This window comes from Taeniopygia guttata, chromosome 20 (assembly GCF_048771995.1).
Source record: "Taeniopygia guttata chromosome 20, bTaeGut7.mat, whole genome shotgun sequence".
NCBI lineage: Eukaryota > Metazoa > Chordata > Aves > Passeriformes > Estrildidae > Taeniopygia > Taeniopygia guttata.
In genome coordinates, this window is record NC_133045.1 from 10,007,161 (window position 1) to 10,021,390 (window position 14,230).

General features: G+C 44.4%; 1 long non-coding RNA gene across 1 annotated transcript; it reads left to right on the forward strand.

Moving 5' to 3' along the window:
* Positions 1 to 1,681: 1,681 nt before the first annotated feature.
* Positions 1,682 to 14,029, forward strand: LOC121470944 (uncharacterized). Its single transcript, XR_005982280.2, has 2 exons — positions 1,682 to 2,725; positions 4,147 to 14,029. It is a non-coding gene; the product is annotated as an uncharacterized lncRNA (long non-coding RNA).
* Positions 14,030 to 14,230: the final 201 nt, after the last annotated feature.

Consider the following 14,230-nt stretch of genomic DNA (forward strand, 5'->3'; position numbering starts at 1 on the left):
ACAAAATACAACAAAGGGCAGTTTCAGAGTCATCTTCTGAGCACAATAGTTTTGTTGGTGCACTGGAAAGGAATAACACACACAATTCTCCATTCAGGAACTGGCTTTTGGTACCAACTCTTTTTTTGTAGCTTGCCAGTAGTTGGAAGGCTTTGTGTGAAACTAAAGAACACCATCAGTGCCCTTTGCATGAGATCTGCCTCTCAAACTGTCCCCTCCCTGCAGATTCAGGAGCTGCAGTTATCCCTGAGTTGGAGTTCACAACACAGCAAAATGTACCCACTCAAAGAGGAGGCTGTAATTTGGGCACTGATGGGGATGTCGCCTTTGACACCTGGAGGAGGGTTTTACTCAGAGTTTAGGGGTTAAATCCAGCCATTTATGTCAAACTGCTTCTGGACAAAGCACAAAACAGAGCCAAAATGATCCACTCCTAAAGAAGTGTCTTTGTCAAAGCCACAATTCTTTTCATGCTCCCTTCCTGCTCCAGCACATCCTTAGAGTTTTCTCCATTTCCAGGGATGCTTCTTGAAGAGGCAGGATGGAGAGCAGCCAGGTCACCACCACACATAACCATGCAAAATGCACAACACCCACAGCCCAGAGAAGGAGATGCTGCCCCATGCAAAGATGTGGGTCTGGGGCCTCCCAGACAGCACAAGACCTGGATCTCCAGGCCCTGTGCTCTGTCTCCACTTTCAGAGAAATTCCTGTGCCTGGAAGAGAGTGGAAGAACCTTTGTGTGCAAGTTCCCAACAGGTCAGATATACAAACCACAAATTGAGTGGCTCAGCCACACCAGAGCTGCTGTAAATCTGAGGCTGCACAGAATTACTGCTGTGGTGTTAGAGAGCTCTAACACCAAAGACGGAGTGACAAAAATGGAAGATCAATAGATCCAATAGATCAGGAAGAAGGGCTGAAGACCCTTTTGAAGTGTTGATCTGACCCATGGAACCTGGCTGGGAACTCTGCAGGAAAGTGTCTAAACTGGACCAGAATCTTCCATCCTTATCCACAAGATTGTCCTAGATGCACAGCAAAGACAGTGATCAGAAAAATAAGCTGAAGTTTAACCTCTACAGAAGCTGTTTTAATCTGATCTTGTATGTTTTGGTACCTAGATATGACCCTGTCTTGGTCTGATCCTGCAAACCTTACTTGGATCATAGTTTATATGAAGGGTCCATCATCTGCTTCACTGTGTCTTCCAAGCTGCCCCTTGCAGTTTAAAAGCCAACTGCACATTCACTACTCTTAGCATTGCAAAGCCAAAATGACTGGTTTGTGTTTCATCCATGAAATTGCCAGCTAAATATTCATTCTGGAATCATTACTCCAGGTGTTTGTCAAGGAAGATGTACAAAGCAGCCAGAACATGTTTAGCATTTCATGTACCAGGCCGAGCTGCAGGAGTGACAGGTTGAAAAATCTTGTTTGGACTCATAGACTGAAACCATTTAATATAGAAGTCACTGGTGGACTATAAATATGGAAAGCCAGAGTGCCACATTTTTATAGAATCCACATTCTACATATCTTTTAAACATACTGAAACTTCAGAGAAGCTGTAGAAGTTAAACTCACAAAATTTTGCTTCAAACATCTGCAGTTCTTCAATGGGGGAACCTTCAGAAGCTCAAATGCCTGGACAAAATACACTTTATTTGAATGTGCACTTAGATTAACTGATCCCACAAAAGCCAACTCTGTTCATTTAGGCCAGGAATTACCCAATTTGCTCACATAATCTCAGCAATTACACGTTCATCTTTTTTTAAATATCAGCCCTATGGTGTGATTTACGTGGTATGTGATCTTTTAACTTAACCTCAAAGATATTAATCTTTATTAAAGGGTATGAGAGGCAAAGAGGAGGAAGAGAAGCTGGTGACAGATACTCTGACAGTGAGGAAAAGTCATTTATAAAGTGAACATCAGTAAACATTAGGAGTGACATATTGATATCAGCAGCCAGGAAACAGCTGGCCAAGCTAGGATGAGGTATTACACCTTAAATTGTGGCAACCATATTTTTTTCCCAAGGTTGATCTTTTATATTTTTTAAAGAGAAATTTACTATTATGCCTCCTGCTTCCCCGGTGGTAAAATGCCAGAAATTTGACTGAGATTTACTTAAAGTGACAGCAATGCCCCACTTTGTCCAAGAAAGATGATCACTAAATGTCACATCTATCTACTCTCATGTGGATCACTTATTTGACATGTTCATGTCTCAGCTCCATAGCAGTTTGCAGCATGTTTCCTGGTGCTCTGAGGCGGTCTGAAATCTTTGTGGTGAAAACCTGAGCTGGCCAAAGGCAAATCATTAAAATAAATAAATAATGCAGTTGGGATTCGCTGCTCTCCATTTCAAGGGTGTCAGGCCAGAAAAAGGCATAAAAAGCCCTCACAAAACCAGACCAAGAGCGTATGTTTCTGGTCAGGCTGCCAGAAAGCCACGCTGGTGGGATGCTCTTGCAATCTCAGCTGACATAGAACCACAGCAAAAAAGCAAATACTGGTGTTTAAACACAGAAAATAAGCTCATAACCTCATTTACTCTTTTATTTATTTTTTAGGCAATCTGAAAAATGGCACACTCTGAACCAGGGCAGAGCGTGCATTTTCCTATTTTGCTGCAGGACCCCACTTTGCTGAATTCCTGGAGGAAGAGATGCAAAACCAGCTGGGTGTGAGGGAACCATCAGCACGAGCTCCTGAGGTGGGGAGCCCATTTAAATCTCTTTTGCTGAGCCTTAGATGTGACCCAAGCATAGAAAAATGGAAAGCAAGGCAGAAAGGCTTTTTGCACAAAATGGAACAGTAGTCATGAATAATTAATGGTTTCTACCTTCTTTGCCATTTTAACTTGTCTTTCTTAGTACTTATTGCCTTCCAGTCCAGAAATGTGTCTGTGGATTAATTCATGCATGTTTTGCAGCAGCAAGTCAAGAATTAAGGTGTGTGCTGGAGATGCAACCTCCCACCAGAGGTGGGATTCAGCAGTCTCCCAGCCAGAGCCAGGGAATGCTCTTGCACATATCCAAGCTCTGGGAGTCTCTCAGCAAGGCCAAGAGCTATTTATCCCATCCTCTTCTAAAAATTCCTACCACTCCTGTCTAAATACAGAAGTTAATAATCACAGAAAGGGCTTAAGATCTGAATGCAAGGACGTAAATACATGTCTTGAGAGGGACACACCTTTGGTTTGTTCCAGCAGCAGAGGCTCACACATTGCCATATATTTATTCATTTTGAGGTGGAAATACTACAGTTATGAAATACAGTGAGAGTATTTCGTCCTGGCTTATCCTGCTGACTGCCCTGTGCTATCAGCGCAGTCACACCCTCAGCCAGGTGTGTTTCATCAGCCAGTTTAAGGCAGGTTCTGTAAAACCCCAAGTTTTTCCTCTCAGACTTTCCCTTTGATGCCCAGCTGCCAGCTCCCATGTGGGCACTCACCTCAGACACAGTTTAACTCCCAGAAAACCTGCAGGAGCAGCAAAACCAGCTCAAAATGCATCCTATGTAATAAGCAGGGGTTTTGTTGTTTTTTTTTTTTTTAAGTGTATGGTGGAAGATTAAAGCCATTCTAAATGAAAGTAGAGTGTGTAACAGGGTACAAGATTTCTAAATAGGTGGCACATGTCAGCAGGCATTACAAGAGTGTCTTTAGGTGAGCCTTTGATATCGACTGCTGAATAGTTCAGCCAGAGAGATGCAACCAAGCGAGAGTTTCACTGCCTTGATTTGTTTTCCAGCTAAAATAAATCTGAATAGAATAGACTTAAATTACCTGTGATTTTTCTGTCTTTAAAAGGACACATAAAAGCTCACGAGATCACTGCGCTCCCTGGGGAATAAAAAAAAAGGGAATGGGAGAAAGAAACCAGGAAAACCATGAAAGATTCATTTTAATGGAATCCAGGTTTAGCTGTTTCATATTTAATAATGTTTAATATTTCATTTACTACTGGGGACTCACCTTTTTCAGAAGAATGTAAGATTCAAGGCACTATTGTGCATTAAGATTTTATGTCTGACTGTAGCAATATTATAAGGGTTGGCGTTGGAGCTGCTCAAGCCTTATGCAGAAAGCCTAGAAGCAACAAGGTTCCTTTCTTTTTTTCTTTTTTCCTACAGCCAAAATAGGAGCTGAAGCCCCAGAAAGTGGTGGGGTAGAGCTGTGAATCCTAGCAACAGGCGGGGAAAGAACTGTACATTTCTTCACGTCCTCCAAGTGTTGGTGCCTTCTGGTACATCATTGACAGGAAGAGACAGAGACCATGGAAAGGCCCTCCTTGCTGATGATCAAGAAAGGGCACATTTTTTCCAGTGGGATGGGTGAATTATTGCAGTCTGGGGGGGAAAACAAGCAAAGCAACACCCCACAGTTCATACTGTTGTTGCTGTTGCAGTTTCCTTCATCACAAGACACTGCCTTTTGCTGCAGGGCTTTTTTTTCAATTTTCTGTGCTCTTAGTCTTTTTTTAAGCCCTTCTCAGTGATAATGTGGGCTTTTCTTTTTAAGTGAACTATGAAAATTTGCACTCAAAAGTGTGAGCATAGGGTTCTGCCAGAAAAATCCATCATTCTGTGGCCTGCAATGAAATCATGGGTGATAAAAGCTTCCACCCATGTTCAGCAGAGAGGGAACTGAAACCAGAGCACTTTTCCTGGAAGAAGAGGCTCCTGCTAAATATGTAGCAGTCTTGTCTTGCCAATATTAAACTAGCTTTTCTTCCTGGAGAGCCTGTCAATACAGTTTGACCTCTCTCTGTGGATATTCTTCAGAGCCTGAAGCACTCAGACAATCTGAATCCCCAGTACCACCCTGGGAAGGTGGGTTTCAGTCAAAGAAAAAGTCACAGAGCCTGGGACAAAGAGCAAGGGGGGATTCCAGACTCCTTGGCCCCATCACTGTGCTCAGAAATGCACCATTTCCCTGCTGATGCCAGTTTGTCTGGGTTTGCCACCAGTTTTGCCCTTGGGAGAAGCTTGCAGACTCTTAGGAGCTCTGCCTGGATGTAAACTGTGGGAAGAGGGGTGTGGAGAAGAGCTGGGGGTGTGTAACACAGCCTGCTGCTTCTGTTAAAAACCAAATTTATGGAAAGTAGCACTAGTGAGTTGTTGCATTGGACTGGACCAGCTGCTGCAAAGAGGAAGCACAGCCCTAGACAAGGTTGCAGCAGAAGAGATTTGGCTCCCAGCTCCCACCAAAGCTGAAGAAAGGTTCTGCAATCCCTTCTGCCTTTTGGGACATGTTCAAAATTCACCCCCTTCCTGAAGCAGCTCCCTTCAAAATTTTCTAAAAAGATTTCTTGCCAGGAGAGGGGAAGTTTCTTTTATTATTGGGTTTTTTTTGCTTGCAATTTCAGTCTCCGACCTCATTGAAGGGCTCTGGCATTTGCATAACTTCCCACGGAAACTGAATCAATGTTTGACATCATGGAACAGAATCTCAGGCGTGATTTAGCATTAGTAAGCCACCAGTCATCAGCACACTGTCATTCCCCTATAGCTGACATCTTAATAGAGTCAGCCTCATGCACACACATGTTCACCAGCAGCAAATTCTTCTGCTCTGGCCATGCAGGAGTTTTTCTTTTAACATGGCCTTGCACATATGAAAATCCAAAAGACACTGGTCCAATATGATCAATTTCCAGGGCTCCAAATGCATTTTCCCTTTAGGTAAGAAGGCAATTTTAAGTCCTCTTAAATAATTGAAGATACTCCTGATACAATCAAAAGTCAAGCTCCCCAAGATGAAAATGTCTGGATGATGAATAAGTTAATGGAACTAAAATCCCAGTCGTGGCTGATTAGGGGACCAGGAGAGTTTATCAGAGATGGGAATGTACAAGTCCAGACACAGCCTGACCTTGTAACAAATGAGAGCTGAAAAGCAATTAATTGAGAAATTATCAGGGAAAAACGAAGTTGTATGGTTGGTTAGCTAAAGCAATATGTCAATGGGCCAGGGATTGATTTGCCTGGAATACCTCAAGGTCTCTGTTCTGATGATTCAGGACTTGAAGGAACTGGCCCGAGCCAAGCAATAAAAATAAAACAGGGTCAGGAGAGGGAGTCATCAGTCAGCACCAGGGATCATGTATTATTTAGCTGGTAGTTAAGGGAAATTATCAAACAAGAGCAGACTTTAAACCCAAGTTTTTTCCCCGTGGGAGGGAAAATAAAGGGAGAGAAAATAAAATGTTCCTTTGTACCAATGCTCACTGTCCTCAGCCCAAACACTGAGTTTGGGAGCTGGGTCCTGGGAGCAGGAGGTGCCAGGGTTGAATGTTCACAGGGAGGGATGATCAGTCCTGACAGTGGGCATCATTTATTGCTGAGCTATTTCCTCCCTTCCTGCTGCCAACAGGCTGCACAGGACCTCTGCACACACCAGGACCTGCCCCAGCCACCAAACTAACAGTGAACCTTTATTTATCTCAGCTTGAACCTTGATTTATATCAACTCATCCACACATCAGCTTCCCACGTCCTATATATTTGGGAAACTCTTGGTGGGACCACAACTTGTACATGTTGATCTGAGCTGCAAAACGAGTCTGCAAACACAGTTTTCCTCCTTCAAAGGTGAGTACAAAGCTCTTGAATGAGACTGTAGTATCCTGTAGCTCAGAGGAGCAGCAAAGCAAATGAAAACAGCAAAACAAATGATATATAAAGTCTTCTAGAAAGATCAGTGCGTTGGGTGAGAATAGCTGTGTCTCGTGACACTTCACTAAATAACACTAAACTCTGTCTCTCCCTTGCAGAAGAAAGAAGAAAACTCCCACAGAACCAGCCAGTGCATGTTCTGTGGCAAGATCAGGGCCTCAGACACCACAAACTGTTCCTTTTTGGGATCAAGGTCCTGAGATGCTGCAGAAAATTTTTTGTTGGAAAATGCAGCTAACTTTCCCATCAGGACAACAGTTTAAGTTCTGGGGTTTTCTTATACAAAGGCTTTCTAAATACTTCAGATTTGATATTGGGTCTTTTTTTGTCATGTTCCCCACTAATCAAAATTAGAAAAAAGCTATGATTTTAGCTTGCTGCATTTCAATATGCAATGAATACAAGAAACCCCAATATTTCACTGCAAATAGCCATTGCTGATGCAAAAATAAGTTCTAAAAGGAAATTCCAACAGCAGCTGTGAGATAAGGGAACAGCTTTATCCCACTGCCTATGGACATATCTGAACACATTTCTGGGACTCGCAGCATGTCACGCTCCGTGTAATGCATTTTCCATTTGTCCTGACCTGAGAGCTTTGCATTCAAGGAGCAGATCCCCCAAGTGAATTCATCAGGAGGAATAATAACCAATGCAAGGGCTTGGGCTGCTGGGCCAGCAGATCCATCCTGCAGTTGTCAGTGGGATGAAATTCAGGGTGGCACAAATGCAGCCTCCTTTGATTAAGGACCAGAAGGACACAGCAATATTTTCCCGGTCTATTTTATTGAAATGCAGGAGAAAGGTTTATTTTTGGGGATTGCATCATTCCTCTCCTCTGAGGCCAAGCTGCTGCACAGTCTCAGTGCAGCATCTGGGAGTTTAGGAGGTGATGGTGGAGGTGCTGGAATATCCCAGCACTAATCACCTATTATCACCTTACAATAATTATCAAAGCCGATTCCAAATAAATCCTCTTTGGAGCAGGTCCTTGGCTGGCCCTCTGCTCTGCAAAGTGCAAACACAACCACCCCCAGTAAAACCAGTGGAATCCCAAATGTGACCTCAGGTTGCATGAAGCAGTTAGCTGGGTATAATCACTGGGATGGAATAAAGTCATTTTGTTCTGCTAGGAATCAGGAGATCTTTTTTTGGAGCATCCTGCTCCACAGAAGGTGTGCTGGACTGCACTCTGATCTCACAAAGCTGGGAGAAATTCAGAGATTTGGCCTCTTTATTTTCTTTACTGCTTTCAATGGGAGTCAAAGACTTTCAGTATAAAGGCTGTGATGCTTTAAGATTGTCACAACCTGGAAGGGCAGGAAAATGCCCAGTCTGGAGTCTGACACAGTTTCCATTGTAAATTAAATGGCGAAGGACCAGCAAAGGCATGAAGCAGTTCACACCAGCAGTACTTTTGTGTAGTAGTGCTGGTGTGAACTTTTGTGTGCCTGAGCCCACCCAGGAAGGGGGAGATGGTCAGGTACCACTGGCTCCAGGTGCCATGACCCACACCCAGGACTCTGAAGGAGTGTGGTGTGTTCCCAGCCCTCCCATACATTTCTTACAGAAGTTCAGCTGAACCATTCAGCTCCTCTTTTTCCTCCATGTCTTGTTAAATGTGGAATCATCCTGTTTTCATTCCCATTCACCTGATGGTGGGTGGGATCACAGTCCCAGGCACCACTGCAGTGGGGTGTCTGGGAGCACTAGTCCATACTTGCAATGGCAAATTTGTGTCTGTGATTCTGTGGGGAGAAGGAAGTCATTCAAGCAGGCAGGCTTTGGGGGTCTAGGCTTTCAAATATTGGGTACTGGCCTCAAAAAGAGCTTGGTATGAGAGACAGGCTTAGTTACATCTCTACATCCCACATTTAGGCTGGTTGCTGTTGTTGCAAAGGGTTAACAGACACTGCAAAACATTTCTAGGATGAAGTGCTAAGATTTAGTGTACTGAATTAATTCTTAAATTAGAACAGGGGATTTGCACATGATTTCTAAGGGAAATTATCTTCTGGGTAAAATTAATACAGGAGATGTTTCAACATCTGGGATGGCATTATTATAAGCAATGATTACCCAGACATTGCCAAAAGAAAGAGATCACAGTAAACTGTTTCTTTTCCCAAGCAAAGTAAGCTCCTCACCCTGAAGGGAGGAGAATATTTGCAGAGCCTTGGCTTATTTGGAAATGCACAGGAGGATTCTACATGAGAAAAAGGCTGCCTGCTTTGCTGATGGATGGTTGGGAAGCAGAATTGCAGACAGGGAAGGCTCTCTCTGCAGGTGGGCTCCAGGCACCCGCCTGCCTCCCTCTCCTCTGAGCTCCTCATCAAAAAAAGGTGCTTAATGCAGTGCTACAGATGTCCAGGTGCTTAATGTTGGGAGGTTAAAGAGGAAACACACTGGCAGACGTGACCTGGAAAACCTCCAAGAGGGAGGTTGGTCCTTCTGCTCCTCACCCGGAGACCACAGAACTCCTCCAAATGCCTCATCTTCCTCCAGCCTTCAGAGGGGCAGCTTTTCCCTGGCGAAATTTTAAATAAAGCAGAGAGTAAAGCTAAAGCAAGACCTGCATCAAAACAATCACACCCCAGGAGGAGCTCATAAATATTTATTTTCCTTCAGTCTATTTCATTTTGTCAGGAAAAGAGGAGGGCGCTTGAGTGGGAAAAGGAGACCAGTGGCACAGTGCTCCTTTCACAGGGAAAAACACCAATGTTTAATTTAAAAGGGCATAAATATAAGAGAAATGCCTCTTTACTCTCGTGTTAGTAGCTGACTATTAAATTACATCACAAGTGCTACGTGTGGGACCAGGCGAGTGCATGGTTATTTCTGTCTCCTAAACCGGAGTGCAAGTCTCAGCGTAATTACTCTGGATCCAAGTGTAATTACCAACTGATCTGCAGGAACATAGACAGCAGTGACATCCATCCCGGGCAGCAGCAGAGCCTGCTGATAACACAGCATCATTAACACAGCTTAGCACTTCCCTCCGAGGCTGCAGCCGTGCTTCTCCTCGGAAAGGGCTCGCGGGTCGGTGGCCGGGATGGCCCAGGAGCCACCTGAGCTGCTGCCCCGCCTGTGCCAGGGCTGGCAGCAAACCATGATACCCGAATCATGGGAAATTAGCCTGGGACAGAGGGTTTTTCCCAAGATGGATCCTCTTGTTTTGGTATTTCTGCAACCTGCCCATTTTTCCCCAAAGTCAATGATGAGAAGGAGGGTGCTGAGTCCCCCTGGGGTCACCATCTTTTTGTTTGGCTTTCTTCTGTTTTATTCTGCTTTACTGTGACATCATCATGCTCAGATTTTGGAATATTTTCCCTAGAGTTCACACCTCATCTATCTTCTTTTGGAAGACAGTGGGTTTAAGGATATTCTTTTCTTTATTCTTTATCTTATTTTTTTTTTCCAAGGCTGAAAGCATCACAGTAAACAACCTATTTATTCTGATGGTCTTGGAAGCTTTCTCTACAACTCCAAGAAGGTCAGAGAAATGATTCAAAAAGGGAAAAGGAGAGAAAAAAATCCTCTTCTCTTGTCATGATTGTCTGTTTTGTTACCACACCTTCTTAGTGCTATGGTGTTGCAAAGACAATGCAATGGACCAGTGTAGAAATGAAGATGCACTAAACATAAATAAAAATGATTTATTTTTTCAAGTTGGTGTTTTCAGGTATTTTTAGTTGTGTCCATTCTAGCTCATAAACACAAACAAATGAAAATATGATAAAACATAATTTGACATAATTTCCTGTAAAAAGTACTGAAACTAAGATTATGCAAATACACAAGAAAATATCTCCCAGCTCCTGTGGGTAGCAATGCATTTGCTCCCAGCTCAGGGTCAGTGATGGTAAAGTGAGATTGACAGGGTAACTAACCCCTGAAGGAGGTTTTCCATTTTGGTCAGTCCTGCTAATCCATGCTTGCTGCTTTGAATGAGCTCAGTTGCACAGAGAGATCTTATTTTTTTCCCTGATTCTGCTCATGTGTTGGTTTTATCTGAGCAGCTCCGCAGATGTCAGTGAGACACATTTTGTTTTGAGTTACATCAGCGTAAATCACAACTGATCCAGTGAACTCAGATACCCTCTTTGCAGTGAGAGCTGTGACACGAAGAGTTTGGTGCCACGGTATTGTGACAGCTTAAAGCCCCTCCACGAGGAAACAAAGTCAGGCTCAGCGCTGTCCTGGAACACATTACAAAGCATGTTTGTTATTGCACAGAAGACAGCATTTGCCTTGGCTGTGAACAAGAAACCCAGATCTGTAACAGCTAAGATTTCATCTCTACCATTTATCCAATGAGCTTCCCAATCCTCTTGCACAGATACCCTGCTGCTAACATAGCAGTCAAGATCAGAGCACTTAATCAATCACTCACTGAGGACAAATATGCGTAATCTAAATTAGAACAAACCCAGGCATATTTTACATGACAGCCCTACAGATTTTTAAGAAAAAGCATTGGCAAGAAAATTGCATGAGAACAAAATTGTTTTGTGTTTATGCTTAAAGTGGTAGATTTTCTAAAAGCTTCTGTGGTATTAGGTAGCCTTGAATATACAGGGGTAAAATTCTGCTTTCACTGCTTTGACTTCCACATTTTCATCAATAAACCAGGGATGCATGTGGTCCCTCTGGCTCTGAAGCAGAAATCCTGCTGCAGACCTCAGTATGATGTAGAGTCCTTCTTAAAAACCTTTCATATTTTATGATCACTGTCGACTGTCTTATGATCAGTGTTGGTTCAAGCTTTCATGAATCAAAAATCAGCTCGTGGAACGCATCTTAGAGCAACCTATTTGTCTGCAGGTAGCAAAGGAAAGTGGTACTTTGAAGAATAAACCCCTCTGCCTTCAGAACGAAGCTCAGGCTGCACAGGAGGCTGGAGCAACTTACAGATTCTATTCAGGCTCCTCTCTGGGCATGCTGGGTGACCTTGTGTTCTCCCATTTTCCTCTGGGGGAGATATTATTTATCCCTGATAATAAAACACAGGATTCTTCAACTGCAACTCATGGTTTAATCTATTGTGTCAACTTACACAAGCTCCCTTGGAAAAAAAAGAAAGATCAGAGGCAATAAAAGGAGTAAAAAATGAAGCATCTTTAACTGAAGTCATACAACTTTCATCTGAGGTCAGGCCCACTTTGCCCTGACTCTGCAGGGTGGGATCTCCAGAGAGGAGCATCCCAGAGATGGCCTTTGAGAGTGGGTGGCAGCTTTTGCACAGCTCACAGTGCCCATCAGCCTTGGAGACCTTGGAGCTTTGGGTACAAACCCAACAAGCAGCAGGAAGGCTGAGCCCAGCCTCTGTCAGGGCAGTCAGCACTGCCTCCTGAAAGGAGGAGTTCTGAAAAAAATGTTGGAAGTGTCTGTGCACACATCCCTTCTCCATGCACCTCTGCAGATCGGGCTCTAAGGAGTCCCTTTGTTGAAGTTCTGTCTCTGCTTCTCCAGAAGAAGCAAACGGTCCAACAAAAGTTCACACATCACCAAACATCCCATGGAGACTGAATTTCAGTTTATTGCCCTGTCTTGTGACTTTTAAATATCTATTTCACTTCCTGCTTGAAAGCAGGTCTGATCCAGAGTGCAGCAGGACTCATTTGCTCTCCTCTGACTTGGTTTTGGAGGGATCTGTGAGATTTTCTAGGGACAACTGTCAAATTGTTCTCCCAGTCAGCTTGCTGAGGTGAGGCATTGCCAGCATGGGCAGGTTTGATCAAATTTGTTAGGGAGATGCTGGTAAAAGCAATGATCTAATATTGCAATTAAAGGCAATGTTGAATACCTATTCCCAGAAAAGTTTGGGAGAAGCAATACAGAGGACTTGAGGACTTTGGAAAACTTTATCTCGGATGTGCAAGGAGGGATTAGTATGCCTACTTGCTTAATTTTGCAGCCAGAGGTCAATTATGGATTTTACTTGGATCTCTCAGCTTCAAAGATCAGCTCTGAATATGAAGCTTCTTTCTGCTTAAGGACAAGGCAGAGACTCTGCAGGTAGCAGAGACCTGGAAGCAGGATTCCCACTTTCCACCATCCAGACAATTTCCAGAAATCACTTTGCATTGCATTTTGAACTTAGATGCTCAGTTAATTCCCCACAGATCCCCGTTAAAGTGCCTCAGTGCATGGCCTGGCTTTTTTGGTTTTTTTAACTTAACTTTATTTTTTTAACTTCTCAAGTTTTGACTTGGTCACTTGCCTGGGAGGCTGCTGTGTGAAGGTGCATGAGGATGGACTGGAGCATCTAAATGGAGGCCCCCAAACAGGAGCATTTTTCCCTTAATCTTCCCTCACCGCTGGGAATAATAATTCCTTGCAGGGCTGTTGCACAGCTTGATTCATTAAGGCTTATGAAGTGCTTTTAGCTCCAGCACTGAAAGGCTCTGAGCAAGTTATTTGGGACTGCTCAGGTGTTAGGAGGAGAGGCATTGCAGAAGGAATACAAATAAATCAAGAGAAACTGCCCCTTCCTCCCATGCATCCCCTGCCCAGCACTGTTCTCCATCACTGTTGGTGTCAAACAGTTAATTTACAAGCCCAGCACTTTACAAAGCCCCTGGAGCACCAATTGTCCCTTTCTCATGCAACATCAGCTCCTCAAAACAGCCAGCTGAGTCTCCGGGGTCATCCTGCTCCTGCCCTTCCCAGGGCAACTCCAGCCTCTCTCTGGAGCCGCCTGGGCATTTATTTTTGGACAAGTCAGAGCCAGCACCACCCCCCTGCAGCAGGATGTGCAGAATAAGCCCGGGGTGCAGGTTGCCATGTGCTTGGCCCAGGAGGGGCACTGGCTTGGGGAAGGTGACCCAGATGCCCCAGCCAGCCCATCACCCATCAGGGCATCCCCAGCGCTCAGCCTGGCAGGACGAGCCGGGAGAGCCACAGGCAAAGGAACAGGCCCAGGGCTGGGGAAGGTGAAGGCAGTAGATCTTTCACCAGGCTTTTCTTCCCCCTCCCTCCCTCCTCTCAGCCAGTCTCCCTCCCCTCCTCCAGTCTGTTGCACAGGAGCTGCCGGCCATGCTGTTCCAGTTCAGGGGCTCCTGCAACAGAAAAGATCAGCTGTTGGAGAACCCATGGAAAGCCCTGGGGGAGAGCCATGGCCGCAAGGTAATCAGCAGGCAAAGTTATTACCATTATGCTGCTAATTAATTCCCAGCTCATTACGTTTCCTGTGGCTAATTTGTACTCGCCGCTGATTTGATTAAACTCATCTCTATGCTAATAAATGTGTTTTCCATTTGTTTTAGCGACTGTAGGAAGAGAGCCCGGTATTTACATATTTTGACGTTTATCAAATAAAACGCGGCGCCTGAATTAATTCTGCTCTGATTTATAAGTGGAGGGGGGAGGAAGGGGAGCGAGGAGATGCTGAGGGTCAGGCGTGCATCGTGTGTGTGCATGGCAGAGTGAGCCAGGGGGGCTGGGATGCTCCTCACATTTCATCCTCCCCAGCCCCATCCTGCCCAGGGATGCTCCTGCAAGGCGGCCTCCCCCTGCTCAGCTGCCCCCTGCCATTTAT